The sequence below is a fragment of the Papaver somniferum genome, chromosome 4, assembly GCF_003573695.1.
Source record: "Papaver somniferum cultivar HN1 chromosome 4, ASM357369v1, whole genome shotgun sequence".
Lineage (NCBI taxonomy): Eukaryota > Viridiplantae > Streptophyta > Magnoliopsida > Ranunculales > Papaveraceae > Papaver > Papaver somniferum.
The window spans coordinates 52666548-52686714 of record NC_039361.1 but is presented as its reverse complement, the minus strand read 5'-3'; the positions used below and the strand labels follow the sequence as shown (position 1 = coordinate 52686714).

The 20167-nt window shown below is 38.7% G+C and overlaps 1 pseudogene; it reads right to left on the bottom strand.

Annotated features, from left to right (window-relative positions):
• Positions 1-3756: 3756 nt before the first annotated feature.
• LOC113276742 lies at positions 3757-3856 on the bottom strand (annotated as a pseudogene).
• Positions 3857-20167: the final 16311 nt, after the last annotated feature.

Below are 20167 nucleotides of genomic sequence, written 5' to 3'. Positions count from 1 at the left end.
TACTTCTTTGTGTCAGAGCAAGTTACTCTCTCTGATCTTGGAAGAATGTTTCAGAGGAACAATGAACATCCTAATGATTATGTGAAAAGGTTCAGAGTTCAAGCCCTGGACTGTCATGATCCAAATGTCACAGAGCAGCAACTTGTAGACTCGTGCATCAATGAAATGATCCCGGTCTACAGAGATTTACTGGAAAATCTCCGGTTCCAGACCTTTTCAGAACTTCATGAAGCAGCTAAGATATCAGCGACTACCGCACTTGCTTTACTGGAGAGAGCTAAAGTTACAAAAGCTTAAGAACCACGAGAAACTCAAGGTAGCAGACGTTTGATCAACAAACAGTACAGCCTCCAACCTTCCACAGACATTGTTGCAGAACGGAGCAAATGAAAATTCGAGCCACAATGCAAGCATACTTCCTCAGCTCCTTCAAAAGCACAAAGGAAGGATAATCAAACTCGGAATGCACAAGCTCCAACCCAACACGGAAGCTGATCAAGCAGAAGTTGACCTCCCTTTTCCCATTGAAGAGGTGATCAAATTGTTAGAAGTCTGGATCCAGGATGGTGCAATCAAGTTTCCATATGTCAGGGCTCATTTTTGTCTCGATTCTTTATATTGTTAGGGCTCATTTTTGTACTTATTATGGTGTTTTATTTATTTGTAGGTATTTTTGGCTAATAAACATTTTTGGAAAAAATTGGCTCGAAAAGTTGTCGGAAAGCACCTGGAGGACATTTGTTATTCGGACTCTCACTTTGGATAAGGGGTAACCTAATTACTAAGGGGCATCTCATTTCCATACAGTTGCTAATCGCACCCCTACGCTGGATAAGGGGCAACCATCTTCAACATTCAAAAAACAGGATTTTGGCGGGAAAAAAGTGCAGTTAAAGAACAGTTTTGGCCATCGTGATTTGGAGGAGTTTTAGGTCGATTAAACCTCTAATTTTCATAGGATAGACTCCTTATGGGTCTAGGAATCTGATATGGGTGTTTAAATCGATTAGACTGGGCTCAATCGACGGATTTTTCTCACAATAGAAAATATGGAAAGTCACGTGTGTGACCTGTTTTAGGGAATTTTAGAGAGATTAAAACGATGCAAACCTTCCCAAGGATTTGTATCTATCTAAGGAAGATTTTAGAATAAAAAGGAAAGCTCAGAAACGCGTAGAAATCCTAAAACAAGAAATTGCCACAACTTGGCCGTGAAGAGAAGGAAAGAGATTTTGGAAGATTTGGGAGAGATTTAATCGGTATTTTTGATATAAATAGATGTCTTGGGTCATATAGAAGAGGTGTCGAGAGTTTGGGAACCTAAGGAGAGCTAGAGAAGAAGAAATCAGAGCTTTACCAAACTCTGTTTCTGCTGCTGCTGCTGCTGAAGAAGAAGAACGCGAAGAACATTGACGCTCGGTAAACAATCGCAGAACAGTGTCGTTGTTTAACAGCTGAAGAACATTAAGCTGTTCAGGGAAGTCTTATTTTAGGGTCCTAAAATCAGCGACAAAGCAACAGTTTTTCTACAACAGTTCCATTGTAACAGCTGTTTTGCAACACCAATACACTGTTGCAAACAGTCTGTGTTATTACTTTTCACTCTTTTGATCATCTTTTGAGCAACACATATTTTGAGATCATGATTAATATGAGGAGCTAAACCCCATTGCTGAGGCGATAGAGGAAGCTATTTTTCCAACAAAAAGTGGTATATTCTATTTTATCTTTTTATTTGCAATAATTATATGATTATTTGCCTTGAACTATTATTGAATATGATTTTTATTTGAGTGATTGTGATCTATTTTGATGGAGTATGCTTAGTTTTAAGACTTTTGATGCTTCATACTTGGTATTTACAATTATTACTTTTGAAAATCTACTTGTTGCAATATTTTAGAATCAAATTAAACAAGAAAATTGCATAAATATAAGTATTGGTTTAATCACTTTGAACTTGGAAAATAGTGGAATCTTAGCCTCGGTGTTTCTTTTAGTATTGATATCATCTTTGATTGAGTTTGCTATAATTTTTAGTGAGTTTTATATTTTAATATTAGAATTTAAGTCTAATTAATATCCTTCACAAGTCTGAGAATCGAACCACTTTTACCACTATCTACAAATCCCATCAATTTTTGGCGCCGCCGACGCGAACTTGTTTTTAGGGTTTTAGATTTATTTATTTTATTATTTATTTTATTATTTTTGTCCTTTTTTATATTTTTGGGTATTTATCTTGTGTCTTCAGGTTCTGGATCATAAAGAAAATTGAGCCAAGGAGTTTGGTTATTTTATAAAGACTTGGAGCTAAAGATTAAAGCAAAAAGAACAGAAAAGAAGACAATTTTATTTTAGACAATTTTAGTTTAGGGTTTGTTTATTTTATTTAAAAAAAAAATTGTATTAGGGTTTATTATTTTTGTAATTTTTCTTTATTTTTTTGGACTTTTGGACTTTGGGACATTATTATTTTTTATTACCCTACGGAAGGGTACTTTAAATATAAATTGTTTGCAGATAAGGAGGACAATTACGATATTGTCTCTGCACCTTGGGTTCGTACACTAGACATCGGAGTCAGTGGCCCGAGTCGACTACAACCGATTTATCCCCCGTCTGGAATGGGAGGTAAGATTCTAAAACTCGCGAATCCCCTGTCAGCGAGTTACTGGACTCCTTCGTATGCATATATGTTGAGGACTGAATACAGACATTTATTTTTCTAGGAAAGGGCAAGGCCTAGCCATACAAGATAAGGGTTCGGATTTCATCACCGTTCTCTTCTTGCCCGCTTTAGGAACACGTAACCTACGCGAACCTAAGCCTAAAATTTTGACTAGAACGAGACCGATAGGGTAACGAGCTTAACAGAAAAGTCATTCGAAAAATATTGGTTACTCTTTTAAGCATACTTCGAAGTTCTTGACGGTTTCTGTAAGTTGAATGCGTGACTGCGCCGCCTTGTAATACCCGTGAGTCCTTCGGTATCAAAGCTCCACCAAGCTTCCCTCGCCTCTATTCAAATTACGTTAACTCGGATTGATTCCAGAGGGTTTTCTTAAATTGTAACGAATTCCCGTTCGAAGGATTAGAAGCTGGTCTAGAAACAATCTAAGTGGATCCATCATGCTTTTTGTTTGCTAGAAATCAATAGGTTTGATTTGGTTGAGTCGGCCTTGATCTGTGTTTGCTTACCCTTCCAATTTAGAAAATTCTATTGTATGCCTGAACGTAAAAGAGACGCACTAGGTAGATTTGTTAAAGAGAACCCTAGTAGTTCGAAGCGTCTCGATTACCTTAATCTAGAAAGTACGGCTTTTGAAGAGTCTGTTTTTGAACATTCTTTGACTGAGGAGAGAATCCATGTTGCTCCGATAGCGCCAGAAATGGTAACTTTGAAAGCTTTTTTGAATCCAACTAGGACTACCCGTCCTTCGTGTATTAAGTTAGCTGAAACGGAGGCACCCTATGAACTGAAACCTGGGACCTTACAAATGCTCCCAATCTTTTTAGGGAAAGAAAATGAAAACCCTTATTACCATGTTAGGGATTTTGAGGAAATTTGTAGTACTCTAAGAATTAGAGGCTTAAATGATGATGCCTTGAAACTTAGGTTATTCCCATTTTCCCTGAAAGATAAGGCCAAGTCGTGGATGTATAGTTTGGACTCCGAGTCAATTGAGACATATGAACAACTTACATCTGCCTTTTTCAATAAGTTCTTCCCTAGGCACAAAACATCGTCTATTAGGACGCAAATATGCACATTTTCACAACAAGAGGGAGAATCTTTATATAGGTATTTGGAAAGGTTCAATGATTTATTATCCCAGTGTCCTCATCATGGTTTAGAAAAGGTTAGGCTAGTTCAAATCCTTTATGAGGGTTTAGATTATTCCACAACGACCATGGTTGAGTCTCTATGCACTGGTGGATTTGAAAACCAAACTGATGATGCGACGATGGAATTTTTTAATGAAATCGCCGAAAAAACCAGCAATGGGAAAATAGTAGGGCACCCCAGAAAATAATTCTTTTAAGTAGAGGAAACGTTAATAGGGTAGAAGGAGGCTATGAATCAGATGCCAAAATTGCTGCTATAGCAAAAAGGTTAGAAGCCTTAGAAGTGAGCCAGACTAGTGGTAGAATGGAGCCTTTTTGGGAAGGCCAGAATATTGAAGAGAAGGCCAATGCTCTTTATAATAACACTAGATTTGATAACCGTCAAAAGATTGACCCATATTCAGAAACCTATAATCCTGGTTGGAGAAACCATCCGAACCTTTCGTGGTCTAAGGGACAAAGTCAAGGTCAGTTTAGTAATTCTAATGCTACCTCAGGTTTTGGCTATACTAAGAATCCTTCAGGACTAGCTCAGTTTCAGAATCAGTCAGATAAGAAAATCCTAACTTTAGAGGAATCTCTCGCCTTGTTAACTTAGCAAACTGCAAAATTCCAGTTATCCGTAGAACAGAGTCTACAAGCTAGTAACACAACCCAAACCTAGAGGAGTTCATGAATTAGGTGCAAAACCATCGAATCAATTGAATGCTGTTAGAAACCTTAGAAGTGGTAGAGTTGTAGACAATAAGGTAACCATGCCCGATAGTGAACATACTGTAGTTCACCCCTCAGGATCTCACCTCTCAGGACCAGTAGCTGAAGAGACTGATAAAGTTTCTGATGATGTGAATTCGGTTCCTGAAAAGTCTGATTTTAGGCATAGAGCCCCATTTCCTCAGCTATTAGTACCAACAAAGAAGGAATCGAAATTTAATGACATAGTGGAGGTTTTTAAGCAAGTTACCATAAATCTTCCCTTATTGGATGCAATTAGGCAAATTCCTGCTTATGCCAAGTTCTTTAAGGATATGTGTGCATGAAAGTGAAAACTTAGCGTCCATAAGAAAGCCTTTTTAGCTAGTCACGTAAGTTCAATCATTTAGAACACCATAACTCCAAAGTACAAATCCCAGGTTCTCCTACCATTGCTTGCACAATAGGTAACTTCCGGTAGAAAAGGCTTTACTTGACTTAGGAGGCAATGTGAACTTAATGCCATTCCATGTATACTTACAGCTAGGACTTGGTGAAATGAAACCTACTAAGATGACACTGCAGTTAGCTGATAGGTCTGTTAAAATCCTCGAGGTGTTATCGAGGATGTTCTTATTGAGGCCGACAAGTTTATTTATCCAGTGGATTTCGTGGTCCTAGATACCCAACCTGTCCCTGACCCAGAGAACCAGATACCTGTGATTTTAGGTCGCCCATTTTTAACTACGTCTAATGCGATCATTAACTGTCGAAATGGTGTGATGAGTTTATCTTTTGTCAATATGACTATGGAGATGAACATTTTTAATGTCAGTAAGCAACCTCATGAGCTAGATGACACATGTGTGGAGGAGGTGAACATGATAGAAGCCTTAGTTCAGGAGTCATTACCAAACATCTTGTCTGAAGACCCATTAGAAAGTTGTCTATCCCATTTTGGTTTAGATTTTGACGACGATAGCACTATTGAACAGGTGAATGCTCTATTAGATTCTACCCCTGTGTTAGACACTGATAGATGGAAAGCTAGGTTCGAACTGTTACCAGTTTCTGAGACTACCCTAATTCCTTCTTTAGAAGAGCCCCCAAAGTTGGACCTTAAACCGCTACCTGATACTCTAAAGTATGTGTTTTTAGACCCTTCTGAGACTTTACCTGTGATTGTGGCTTCCAATTTGGATAGTGATCAGGAAAGTAGGCTAGTAAATGTACTTCAAGACAATAAGGAAGCTTTAGGGTGGACTATAGCAGACATTAAGGGTATCAGTCCTACTGTGTGTATGCATCAGATTCATTTAGAGGAAGACTCCAAACCTTCTAGGGAGATGCAACGTCGACTGAACCCTAACATGAAAGAGGTAGTTCGAAAAGAGGTGCTTAAGTTGTTAGATGCGGGTATTATTTACCCAATTTCAGACAGTAAGTGGGTCAGCCCTGTTCAGGTTGTCCCCAAGAAATCAGGTATCACTGTAGTCCAGAATGACAATAATGAATTAATCCCAACCCGAGTGACCACGGGATGGCGTGTGTGTATTGACTATAAGAAATTGAACAAGGTCACAAGGAAGGATCACTTTACCCTTCCTTTTATTGACCAAATGCTAGAGCGATTAGATGGACATAGTCACTATTGCTTCTTAGATGGCTACTCCGGTTATAATCAGATCGTTATTTCCCCAGAAGACCAAGAGAAAACCACTTTTACTTGTCCCTTTGGTACCTTCGCGTATAGACGCATGCCTTTCGGCCTATGTAATGCCCTGCAACTTTTCAGCGTTGTATGATGAGCATATTTTCTGATATGGTAGAACGGTTCTTAGAGGTCTTTATGGATGATTTTTCAGTGTTTGGTTCATCTTTCGATGAGTGCTTGCATCATTTGACATTAGTGTTGACTAGGTGTAAGGAAAAAAATTTAGTGCTTAATTGGGAAAAATGCCATTTCATGGTTAAATCAGGAATTGTATTAGGGCACATCGTCTCTTCAAAGGGTATAGAGGTAGACAAAGCCAAAGTTGACCTTATTAAGACTTTACAGGTCCCAAAAACCGTAAAAGATATTAGGTCATTCCTAGGGCATGCAGGTTTTTACCGTCGATTCATTAAGGATTTTAGCTTGATTTCTAGACCTCTTTGCAATTTGCTTGCAAAAGATGTTAAGTTTGTCTTTGATGATGCTTGTTTAGAGGCTTTTGAGAAGCTTAAAACTTTACTCACTACTGCCCCGATAGTCCAGGCACCTAACTGGAACCTACCCTTTGAGATTATGTGTGATTCTTCAGATTATGCTATAGGCGTCGTTTTAGGACAACGAGAAAACAAATTACTTCATGTGATTTATTATGCTAGCAAAACTCTGAATGATGCCCAAATGAACTACACAACTACCGAGAAGGAACTTTTAGCCATCGTGTTTGCCTTGGATAAGTTTAGGTCCTACCTATTAGGTTCTAAGATCATAATCTATACAGATCATGCTGCTTTGAAATACCTTTTATCTAAGAAGGATACCAAACCTAGATTGATTAGATGGATCCTATTGTTACAGGAATTTTCCCCAGACATTAGAGACAAAAAGGGTGCAGAAAATGTAGTAGCAGATCACTTGTCTAGGCTAGTTGTTAGTTCCCCTAGTGATTCCCTTCCTATAAGGGATAGCTTTCCTGATGAACAATTGTTCTCTGTTTCCCAATCACCTTGGTATGCAAATATAGTGAATTATCTTGTTACTGGTCGAACCCCTCAACATTGGGGTAAGCAAGATCGTTCTAGGTTTTTAGCCGAGGTTAAGCATTTCTTTTGGGACGATCCTTATCTGTTTAAGTATTGTCCGGACCAGATTATTAGGAGATGTGTATCTGAGAGTGACCAGTCTAGTATTATCTCCTTTTGTCATGAACATGCATGTGGGGGTCATTTTAGTGCTAAGAAGACTGCTGCTAAGATTTTGCAGTGTGGATTTTACTGGCCTTCGTTGTTTAAAGATTCCCATAGTCATTGTGTTTCTTGTGAGCGTTGCCAGAAGTTAGGAACCATTTCCCGTAGAAATATGATGCCTTTGAACCCTATTTTAGTGATTGAGGTCTTTGATGTGTGGGGCATTGATTTTATGGGTCCATTTCCTATTTCGTTTGGTTATCTTTACATACTTGTCGTGTAGACTATGTGTCTAAGTGGGTTGAGGCGGTTCCGTGTAGAACGAATGACCACAGGGTCGTAGTCCAGTTTTTGAAAGAGAATATACTTACACGTTTTGGTACGCCGCGAGCTATAATTAGTGATGGAGGTTCACACTTTTGTAATAGACCGTTTTCTCTTTTAATGAAACAATACGGTATTACCCATAAAGTAGCAACCCCATATCACCCTCAGACTAGTGGTCAGGTAGAGGTTTCCAATAGGGAAATTAAACGTATTCTAGAGAAAACAGTTAATCCAAATAGGAAAGACTGGTCGTCGAGGCTTACTGATGCCTTATGGGCTTACCGTACTGCGTTTAAGACACCCATTGGAATGTCACCTTATCGTTTAGTGTTTGGAAGGCATGTCACCTGCCTGTTGAGTTAGAGCATCGAGCCTATTGGGCTATTAAGAACTTAAACTTTTCACTTGACAAGGCAGGAGCTCAAAGAAAGCTCCAGCTCAATGAGTTGGACGAGATTCGTAGAGATGCATACGATAGTGCTAAGGAGTATAAGAACAAAATGAAACTTGTGCATGATAGGAATATTTTACGAAAGTCATTTTCTCCAGGTCAAAAAGTTCTTCTGTATGACACTCGTTTGCATCTATTCCCCGGGAAGTTGCGCTCTCGGTGGACCGGTCCTTTTGTGGTCCGTACTGTTTTTCCTCATGGCGCTGTTGAGATTGAGACACCAGATGGTAGTAGTTCTTCGAAGGTTAACGGTCAGCGATTGAAGCCCTTTTTAGAGCCTTTTCCTACAGGTGATGTTGAGGAGGTCCCTCTGGAGGACCCTGTTTACCTTGATTGACCATCGAGGCGATTTTGTATGTTGTATAATATTTTTGTAGGTTTTTGGTTACACTTCACCCAGGTACTATCTTTCCGACTTCTCTCTTTACTATTTCCTCATGTTACTTATATTTTTGGTACTGTTCTTTGATTAGAAACATTGAGGACAATGTTAGATTTAAGTTTGGGGGTGGGGTAGAACTTTTTGTTACCTTTTCGTTGCAATAAATAAACTCCAGAGCCTAGAAATTTATCCCTATTAAGGATGGCACTAACCAATCTAAGTGGATGGAAGCATTTTGGTTGTAGGAGTTGAGGAACCAATCTGACTAGATGGCAACATCTAAAGAGTCTATTCATAAAAGCACAGAGCTCAGGTGTTAGAAATAACATGATAGTTTCACCATATCTCGTTGAGTCCTTTTCACTTCTGTTTTTATTTTGTTTTGTTTTTAAACTATGTTTCTCTAAGTGATTAGGTGGGGCTCACGATTCAAGTTGTTACCAATGCTAGGGTGAATTAGAGTGATTGAGATACAAAAAAAAAAAAAAAACAGACCATCAGACCAACTGGAATAAATTCAATAAAGTCGACCACTGGAACCCTTGTATATGCCAGTTGTGTTGACCTAGAGTTAGGATTATCAATCACTGGTTCCCTTGTATATGCCAGTGTGTTGATATTAGTCAGACTAGTATCTCAGTTCATTAGGATAGGTTCATTTTGGTGGAGGCCTTCAGACAGATATGAGAAACACCGTTCACCTAGTAAACATCAAAACCATCTATGTTTTTATATATCCATCTTCTTGATCTATCCATGTGATTAGTTTTGACTCCGGATATTGATGTCCATAGTGCGACTATCTGAGTAGAGCTCTGTCACTTCATATGAATTTTAGTATGCTTGAGTGCAAACTCGTGTACAACAATTGGAATTTCGCATCAGGGTACTTCCTCCTGTAGTCAATAAGTATGCCAACCAAGGAGATTCTTTAGTGCCTTCCAAGGTTCTGTGTAGATAGCTAGGGTATGGAGTATAAAGGTTTTGTGGGTATACCTCTGGTAAGCCCTCCGGAGACAACACTCCGCAACTAGGGACACCTAGGGGTTTAAAGGACTATTGCATACGCTAAATGCAATCGACGATGCCTGCGACAGTGAGTTAGGATTTTATTTATATTTTATTTTTGCTCGAGGACTAGCAAATAATAGGTTTGGAGGTATATGATAGACACATTTTTGTGTCCGATTTGTCTCGATTTTATATATTGTTAGGGCTCATTTTTGTACTTATTATGGTGTTTTATTTATTTGTATGCATTTTTGGCTAATAAACATTTTTGGAAAAAATTGGCTCGAAAAGTTGTCGGAAAGCACCCGGAGGACATTTGCTATCTGGACTCTCACTTTGGATAAGGGGTAACCTAATTACTAAGGGGCATCCCATTTCCAGGCAGTTGCTAATCGCACCCCTACTCTGGATAAGGGGCAACCATCTTCAACATTCAAAAAACAGGATTTTGGCGGGAAAAAAGTGCAGTTAAAGAACAGTTTTGGCAATCGTGATTTGGAGGAGTTTGAGGTCGATTAAACCTCTGATTTTCATAGGATAGGCTCCTTATGGGTCTAGGAATCTGATATGGGTGTTTAAATCGATTAGACTGGGCTCAATCGACGGATTTTTCTCACAATAGAAAATATGGAAAGTCACGTGTGTGACCTGTTTTAGGGAATTTTAGAGAGATTCAAACGATGCAAACCTTCCCAAAGATTTGTATCTATCTAAGGAAGAGTTTAGAATAAAAAGGAAAGCTCAGAAACGCGTAGAAATCCTAAAACAAAAAATTGCCGCAACTTGGCCGTGAAGAGAAGGAAAGAGATTTTGGAAGATTTGGGAGAGATTTAATCGGTATTTTTGATATAAATAGATGTCTTTGATCATATAGAAGAGGTGTCGAGAGTTTGGGAACCTAAGGAGAGCCAGAGAAGAAGAAATCAAAGCTTTACCAAACTCTGTTTCTGCTGCTGCTGCTGCTGAAGAAGAAGAAGAACGCGAAGAACATTGACGCTCGGTAAACAGTCGCAGAACAGTGTCGTTGTTTAACATCTGAAGAACATTAAGCTGTTCAGGGAAGTCTTATTTTAGGGTCTTAAAATCAGCGACAAAGTAACAGTTTTTTCTATAACAGTTCCATTGTAACAGCTGTTTTGCAACACCAATACACTGTTGCAAACAGTCTGTGTTACTAGTTTTCACTCTTTTGAGCAACAAACACATATTTTGAGATCATGATTAATATGAGGAGCTAAACCCCATTGCTGAGGCGATAGAGGAAGCTATTTTTCCAACAAAAAGTGGTATATTCTATTTTATCTTTTTATTTGCAATATTTATATGATTATTTGCCTTAAACTATTATTGAATATGATTTTTATTTGAGTGATTGTGATCTATTTTGATGGAGTATGCTTAGTTTTAAGACTTTTGATGCTTCATACTTGGTATTTACAATTATTACTTTTGAAAATCTACTTGTTGCAATATTTTAGAATCAAATTAAACAAGAAAATTGCATAAATATAAGTATTGGTTTAATCACTTTGAACTTGTAAAATAGTGGAATCTTAGCCTCAGTGTTTCTTTTAGTATTGATATTATCTTTGATTGAGTTTGCTATAATTTTTAGTGAGTTTTCTATTTTAATATTAGAATTTAAGTCTAATTAATATCCTTCACAAGTCTGAGAATCGAACCACTTTTACCACTATCTACAAATCACATCAATTCATCAATCATCCGACAAGTAATTGCAATATTTTGAAGCACATCTTCAAAGATAAGGTTGATCCATAGTAGCTTTAATTGGGGACTGAAGGAGTACACAAGAATACTCTCCAAATCAGAACCTTTACACTCTCCAAACAACCAGTCAAAGAAGCAGTTCAATCGTTGATCGAGCATATCTATGAATTGCGCTATCTGTATAAGGTACAAAGGAAAGACATGTTCAAAACTGAATTACATTGTGTCACACACCTTTCCATCCCAGAAATACTCCTTGAACCTTCATCCATAGACAAGGAGATGCACGACTGGGGACTACTTACCACAGTCCATATCAAAGGAAATGAATTCAGAAGAATTTTGATCGATGCTGACGCCACCATCAACATCATTCCACTGAAAACTCTCAGATCCGCAGGCGTCACTCGACAAGAAGTTACTCGTGATCCCATATCTATCAGAGACCTTGAAGGAACTCTCGGAAACACTTATGGCTACATCACTCTCAAACATAAGTTCAACCTGGACAGAAACCAAGTTTCACATAATCAGGAAGATCCAGGATATGACATGTTCTTCAGACGAGCATGGATCCATGCTGAGAAGATGGCTACTGACAAAGCGCATTTGATTGTACATCTCTCCAATGAAGAAAGTTCTGATCTGGAAGATTTGACGGACATTCCATCATCAGAGCACTTGGAGGAATTTCGAACTTTGACGAGGTTGAAGCAAGAACCTGCAAAAAGATGCATAAACATTCATTAAGAGGTTTCGCACTCAGGCAAGTCTCATTCCTTCCATGTCTGTGTCATTTATTTCCTCATATGTTATCCTAGCATGGGGACTCAATTCTGCTCGCAACTCTGCAATACGTTATGAATGGATAGCTCCACCACATATCCGAATCGAGCATCTCACTGAGACATTCATTACTGAGATGATATACAAGCATGGAAAAGAACACTTTGGGATTTCTCCACAGCCTTGCAGGAGTGTCCATGTGTTCCACAACATAAGAAAGCTTTGATGTTTGCATGAGTGTGGAATCCTACCCCAAAAGGAATGCCGGATCAACAGAAGATACTCGGAATCGAGAAAATCAAGCCTAAGATATTCAAAACTATAGGGATATGACGCTTCAACGCTCAAGAATCTAAGAAGCCTTCAAATTGTACTCCCAATCAAAGAGTACACCTTGCGCCTCTAACTTCGACATAAAAATCTCGAAGATGAAATATTGATTCAACACCAGCACGATCAAAGTGTAACTAAACTACAATCGATAAGTCTTTATTATCCCATGATAAGACTTATGAAACAGATGCAACATCATTCATACATGGATGGCGCTAACTACTTCGACATACACTAGGTAACCTGAGGTGATTCCGTGAAACTTCATCAACGAGATTTCTCTACATCACAAGACCCTGATTGAGGAACTTCCACTCTTCACGAATCACATCCAGTATGAAAATTGCTGCTGCTATCTACTGCAACAACGTCGACTCACTGACGAAGCCAGTTCATGGATCACTGGATGGAGGAGCAAAGATTATATCTATAATCATGGTTCTAGCCTTTTTGGTTTTGGAGCAACTTCAACCATGGTATCGGCATCAACAATAATCTCTATAGGAACACCATCCATGGTCTCAGCATCGACAAGGATCTCTGGAGCGTAATCATTCGTGATCTCAGCATCTATAACGGTTTTATGAGCAATATCCCGCTTCATGAACTATCTATCTGAAGCGTTACTCGATGGATCGTATTACTTCAAGCCCAAACGATTCATGTCAAGATGTGTATACATGAAAACATGTTAACATGAACGTCTTCCCAAAGCTTGCACGACATACGGACACAAGCCAAAGTCTTGTACAAGATGTTCTCATCGCCTCTACAAAGGAGATACAACACATTTCAGGCCATGGGTTTGCAAAAAAGTATCAACGGGTGAGGAATGGACAATACTTCCTCAACGAAAGATGTTCGTATATGTTTCTTATATAACATACCAAAAGGGCGCATCAACCGGACATACGAGCTGAAAGATATGACCTTTATTGTCAGGTCTATGAAATCTGAAAATTCTGTACGGGATTACAAATTACAAATGTGCATGCTTGTTTGGGTGACCTACATAATTCCAAATTAAGTGATTCTTTTCTCATATGATAACTCAGTCTCTTAGCTTCAAAAGTTTGGGTCAAGCACCAAATTCCGACTTCGTATGAGGTTCCTACAGCTTCCAGAGTATACAACATGCAAACAGAAATTCATGGACGGGATTCATAACCTCTACAGTCGATCGATGTCCACCAGAAATTTTCGCAAGTCCATCATCAAGGTACCTCCAACTTCTACCACCTGGGTCTTTACATCAATTTTCTACCCGGGTCCTCTATCTAGGTCTTGCCAGAAGAAGGGAAAACGAAAAGGAGAGATTTAAAAAAATACTGGGGACTGACGGTCCAGTGATCATGACTATCAATTTCACAGTCCAAGACTCGTGGCGCCGGTCTCTCCAGTGCTAATCATTCATCTTAAAAGGAAGTACTACCGGGACATGCAACCATAGTCATTACATCATACCCTCTTCAGTGAAACCTCAGTTATGGTCCCGTGACCAGGGTTTCAGAAGTAATGTTTCTACGACTGACAGAAGCAAGATGGCACTGCAATCACCATGCTCATGTATCAATCAAGGGTTCCTGATCTCAAATGACTCGATAACATTAAAATCCTTCACCGACCGTTCAAGACACAAGCGAATGGTCTAAAGACACAACATGAGTGTTTTACAACAAGCTTGTCTAAGATAATTGTACACTGTTCTGCACAAAGCAGCAAGCTGGGAGAAATTAGTGAAGAATCTAGGGATGGGTATATTCATATACCATTCTCTTCATATGGATTTCCTCTACAACATATCCAAAATTCACAGAAATTGGAGAAACGAGCAAAAAGATGTGGCTAAAACTTTGGACTACATAACAACTGAAAATTTTCTGAAAACCTCCTGGACGTTTGCTATTTCATCAATTTCGGCCCTTAAACGTGCTCAAAATCCGAAAAATATTCTTTCCCAAAGCTTGGAAATTTTCTGAGGATGAAGAAACATGGGTAGATCACGAAAATCCGACATCGGACGAAGATTCTACAACACTTTCAATGAAGACCGGACTTCTGAATTTTCTGATGACGAATTATGACGAAATTCTTCATTCATCTACATCTGAATCAGAAGCTACGCCTTCCGTGCGAGATCATACTTCATCTTCAGCCGCTAGTCTCATTTGCTGAAGACGGCGGCGTTTTGATGATAAGTTGCAAGCCTTTCATCTTCAGCTTTCCTTTTCAGTAATAACTCATCTCGTCCCTGCTTTTCTTCTGCATCCGCTAAGGCTAAGAAAGCATTGATTCCACCATGGACGATTCCCAAATGATCGAGATACATACACTGCATCAGCTTTCCAGCGTCTCTGAAAGGTTGATTCACCCTGGCATAAACATCTGCAGAAGTCTTCATCTTTGACTTGATATTTCTGGAGCGTTCCTCGGAAGGGCCAGAAGAGTGGTTGTAACCAGAAGTCACCACTATCTGAGACGAAAGACATGGAGTCATGGATATACCAATAACAAACGCGTAACAAAATTGTAGCAATCCAACTCTTACTTATTTACAATTTCACTAGATGTAGTGATTATAACGTCAGAATTTCGAAAACTTGCTCGTTCCCTTAAACCTGCAAAGACGAGCAAAATTCAAAATCATGACTTGATTTTCATAAAACCATGAACAACCCACGTGAATTTTTACATCCACTGGTTTTTTAAAAATTGGACATACGTCCATCTACAATTGTGAAAACTTACATGCAGACATTATTTTCACCATGTATAATTGTCTACTTTCAAAAGTTGTTCAAAATCAAAACATTGGTTTTACAAAAATATATATATTTAACATGAAACTCACGTAAATTTGAAAAATATATCTATATATTTTTGATCCCTCGCACGAGCATCTGTCTTTGAAGCGAGAGTATATTTGTAAAGATTTCTGAAAGCTCGAAGATAAAAAATTTCATGAAAGCTCATAAATAAAATTTTATTACTAACAGACGCATGTCTATTAAAAAAAAACTTTTCTCTCGTACGAGCATCCACCTTTGAAATGAGAGTTCATTCCACTTTGTGAAATATCACATATTTAAAAATAAAAATAAAAATAAAAATAAATTTGGTTTTCGTGAAAGCTCATAGACAAAATTTCATATCATCAGACTGAGGTCTATTTTTGTTTGTTCCTTAAACTAACAAACGAACGAGCGTCTGTTCCTAAAATAAGGATTTCTTTTCTTGGGCCCGGACCCATGAATCCTAAATCAACCAAGGTTCGATCACCAAATCAGCAGTGCTACACCAATTTGCGCTCGATGCTCTATCATGCTACTGGGATCTTCGTTGAAGCCATGGTTCGTTCATGCAATCGAAAATCCAGTAACATTCTATCTTACGACTAAGTTCAATTACTTATTTCATCCGTAACTAGAAAATAACCATCCAGTGTTGAATGAGGAACATGACTGTCCCTCACTAAGCAGAGGACTTAATGTAGATGGTGGATTTTCGACAAGGGTTAAAATCGTAAAACCATAATTATACATGCTCCTGATCCAGCAATCGGATGAGTATTGAGGCTCATGTCTCTCATTGAAGCATGAAAGCTCGTGCCATGAAATCTCTGACTGAGAATACTGTCTCTCAGAGTATATGAGGCAACGACACAACTCATGAATACTGAACAATTTCAGTAATTACTTCTATGTAGAATCGAATGATTGGACGGCTCCTAGACAGCATGCCTTCTAGTATAGATCCATCAATTAATTATCTCTAACCGTTATTGAATATTCAGCAATATTCTACGATTCTTCGTAATATTTCGTCACTTCAATTCGTGGTTCTTCCCAGCAGAATTTCACGGGTTAGTGATAAATGTTCAACGAACGGGCATCTGAGCAGCTCTCGAGTAAGCCCCGACCAAAATGGTGCAAGTGTACTCAGCAATAATGCACAAACGAGCACCTGAATGCACAAACGAGCATTCCAAAACACGAAGGAATGATGAACCTATGCAAAATAGGAAGAAAATAACAAATAATAAAATATTAATAGAGGCGCTGGGAGACTGGGCCCACAGGCCGGTCGGTCGTGTCGTGGCCAGTCCCACGCCCAATTTTATATTTTATCATATTTTTATTATTTTCCCTGGTCTCATGAAGATCCCTTCATTTGAGCAAATCTTCTTCGTCTCAAGGAAACTCCCTAGTCTCATGGTGTTTCCTCATATCAAAGAAATAATAATACTTAAGAAAGCTGTCGTGGGACCGGACCCACTAGTCGGTCGGTCGTGGCCTAGTCGTGGCCGGTCCCACACCTCACGACTCCTTATTATTTTATTATTATTTCCCTCATCCCATGAAAATCCTTGAATTCATGAAATTTCCCTCAAGTCGTGAAAATAATGTAAAATTAGGGAAACTCGTGGGACCGGGCCCTAGCCGGCCGGTCATGCCCTAGCCGGTCCCACACGCCCCTTATTTTTTTATTATTTTTTTTAATTTTCCCCTCATCTCATGGAAACTCCCTGATTTCAACAAATTCCTTGGTTTCAACAAACCTCTTGATTTTATGATATTTTCTAAAATCATGAAAAAAATATTATAAAATTGGGAAAAGTGCCTTGAGACGGGCTCTTTGGCCGGCCGGCCATGCCTTGGCCATAGCCGATCCCACACTTCATGACTCCCTATTTTATTATTATTATTTCCATAATCTCATGGAAATTCCTTAACTTCATGAAATTCCTCCGTTTCATGATATTTCCCTCACATCAGGGAAAATACATAAAATTGGGAAAGGTGCTGCGAGACCGAGCTTGCTAGCTGGATGGTCATGCCCTAGCCGAGGCTGGTCCCACGCCTTGCAAATCCCCTATTTTATTAATTATTTTTCATCATCTCATGAAGATTCCCCAGTTTTAGGAAAACCCTGAATCCTTCATATTTTCTCAAAATGTTGCTCAAACGCGCATCGGAAAATATCGAAATTTTCAGGACTGAGACACGAACATTATGGTGACGCGGGCATGTCTCCTTGACCGACCAAGTCTGGCCCTAAGGTTTGCAAATATCCGGTCCCACATGTTTTAATAATTTTGACCTAATTTGCTCAATTGCTCATATTGGGTCCAAACTCTTCTCAAACAACTAGGAGTTTGCTCAGATGACCATCAGCTGGTCCCACAACCACCAAGGGCCGGTATGATGCCCTCTTGGTCGGTCCCTCATCTCTCCATAATTAGGTTTTATTACCTAACGCTCACACGAGCATTATTTTAAAAAAATGATTAAACCAGCATTTAATCATCTTTTCACCAACCGGTCTTCAAGAGACTTTGGTATTTTTTTCTCACTTGAGCTTTTGGGCATTACATTGTCGACTCATCCCCACATGTAGCCGGTCCCTCCTTCACTCCGTGGTTGATTTTCAATAAATCATCAATTGATCAGCAATTGATCAAAATTAGGGTTTTTAATCAAGAGCTTTGCAAAAACGTAATTCTGAGTAGATTCAAATACTAATAATTTTATGTTGATACCATGATCAACACTTTCATTATTATACTCGGCCTAGCAGTCAGTATCTTAAATTAATATTTTATTTGGTCCTGCCACCGACAATTCATCAGACGAGCAACAGTCGCTCAGATGAGCAATATTTGCTCAGACCAGCAATATTTGCTCAGACTAAGGAATATTAGTTCAACTATCAATATTCAACGATTCAGCAACACAGTTTGCTCAGGTTATCAATTTTTATTCGGCAATGATACCTTTGTCTCAACAGACATGTTCAATTCATGAGTCTCAGAACATTTGCAAATCACGTTCGACTCAGCAATACAAGGACTCATCGTCCCATGAAGTCAGCAACTGACTCCACAACAAGGAGATGTCAATCGTATCACATGGGGGATATTAACTAGGGTTTTGGTCTGGCGATCTATGGCACGTGTGTTCATGCACACGATGAGAATGTGAGCAAGTCGTGCAATCAGTTGGAGGAGTTAGCAAAGAAGTGGATGGAAAATAAACCAAGTCTCCGCACGATGAGCAACTGGCTTTGACACGATTTCCCACTTCCCTACTCTTTGACTCCAGCAACTGTCACACTTCATGGGATCAAGGTGTTTACAATTCAGTAATATAAAAATGCCTCTGAATCCTGATTGAAGCGGACAAGAATTTCTCGACAAGTTCACACAGACAATCTTTCGTCTACACGAACTCATCGTCTGAGCAATCACTCTCAACTGAGTAAATTCAATCATTCAAAACCTTCTTACGTAGAATACACAACAACATACCTAAAATCTCGATCACCATTGATCTCACACATTTCTTAGCTTCCTTCCTACAGATCGACACATCCTCTCTTGTGACCGAATTGACTGTGGAACGACCATTGTCTTGGTTTAGGCCGGAGTCCTACAGATTGATCTCTAGATCTTAAAGCACTCCCTTATTACAGTGCATTTGTGTGAGTTTAAGCATTTCCCTCAGTTCAAGGAGTCTCCTCCGCACAGTCGTCTCCTCAATTCTGTAACAACCAGCAAATCGCTTTTCCCCATCTACAATTGGGGATCACAAAGCCAAGTTGGATTTAATCTTCGTGATTGATCATACAACTTGTAATCTAGGTTTTTCACCTCTTGTCTATTCTAAGGTTTTCTCTTCTGGTATAAAACCATTCAAGAGTTGTTGATCATAAACCCTAGGTTTTGATAGATTTCAGTTTCTGATCGTATACCAACACTTGTTAGTCGAAATCGGAAGCTATAAAGAAAACTTCGATTAAGGCATCTCTTAAAAATCCTTAAGAAGTTTTAAACAAGATATATCTGGATTTATTCTAGTTGTTCTTGTTGTAGAATTATTAGGGTTTTCTTAACTTGGAAATTGATCTTTGGAATCACCCAAGTTTACTTACAGAAATCAGGTTCACGGACTCCTTGTGTGTACGTATACTGATTGTAAGTTAAAACCCTAATCTACAAGTTTGTTTTGATATTACTTTTACCTAGTAATTGTTTTTATCAAATCAACACAAGATTTACAAAACCTTGATTCACATCTAAAGGGAAATCAAACCGGTGTTTTGTGCAAACAAAATATCAAATCGTATCAATCGTGTTGGTGTATCTTCTAAAGAGAACTTTGGATTCTTCTAGAAGATTTGTGTGAAGAGTTCCTAAAGAGAGTCGGTATTCTGCTAGGAGTTCGATAAGTGCTAAAGCGGGTATTACATCTAGTCTGAATAGGTAGTAGGAAATTGGTGTAACAGCTTTTAATCAATGTGTGTTTATTCTGGACTAGGTCTCGGGGTTTTTCTGCATTTGCGGTTTCCTCGTTAACAAAAATCTGATGTCTGTGTTATTTATTTTCCGCATTATGTTTTTTTTATATAACAGAAATATCACAGGTTGTGCGTTAAGATCAATCAGTTCTTGTATCCGGCCTTTGGGTTGTTGAGTGAATTGATTGACACTTGAACATTGGTCTTTAGTACCATTTAAGTTAATCCTCTTATATTCAATCGGGCTCGCAAATTCCTATTTGATGATTGCGGATTGAATTAAGAGATAAAGATATAAAACTCTTTGATATACTTTTATCTAGATTGAGTCTGACTGTCTAGTTGATTCTCTAGATTGTATATTGGAGTTTGTATATTCAGATTGCCAAACGAAATATTGGGTGTGGTTG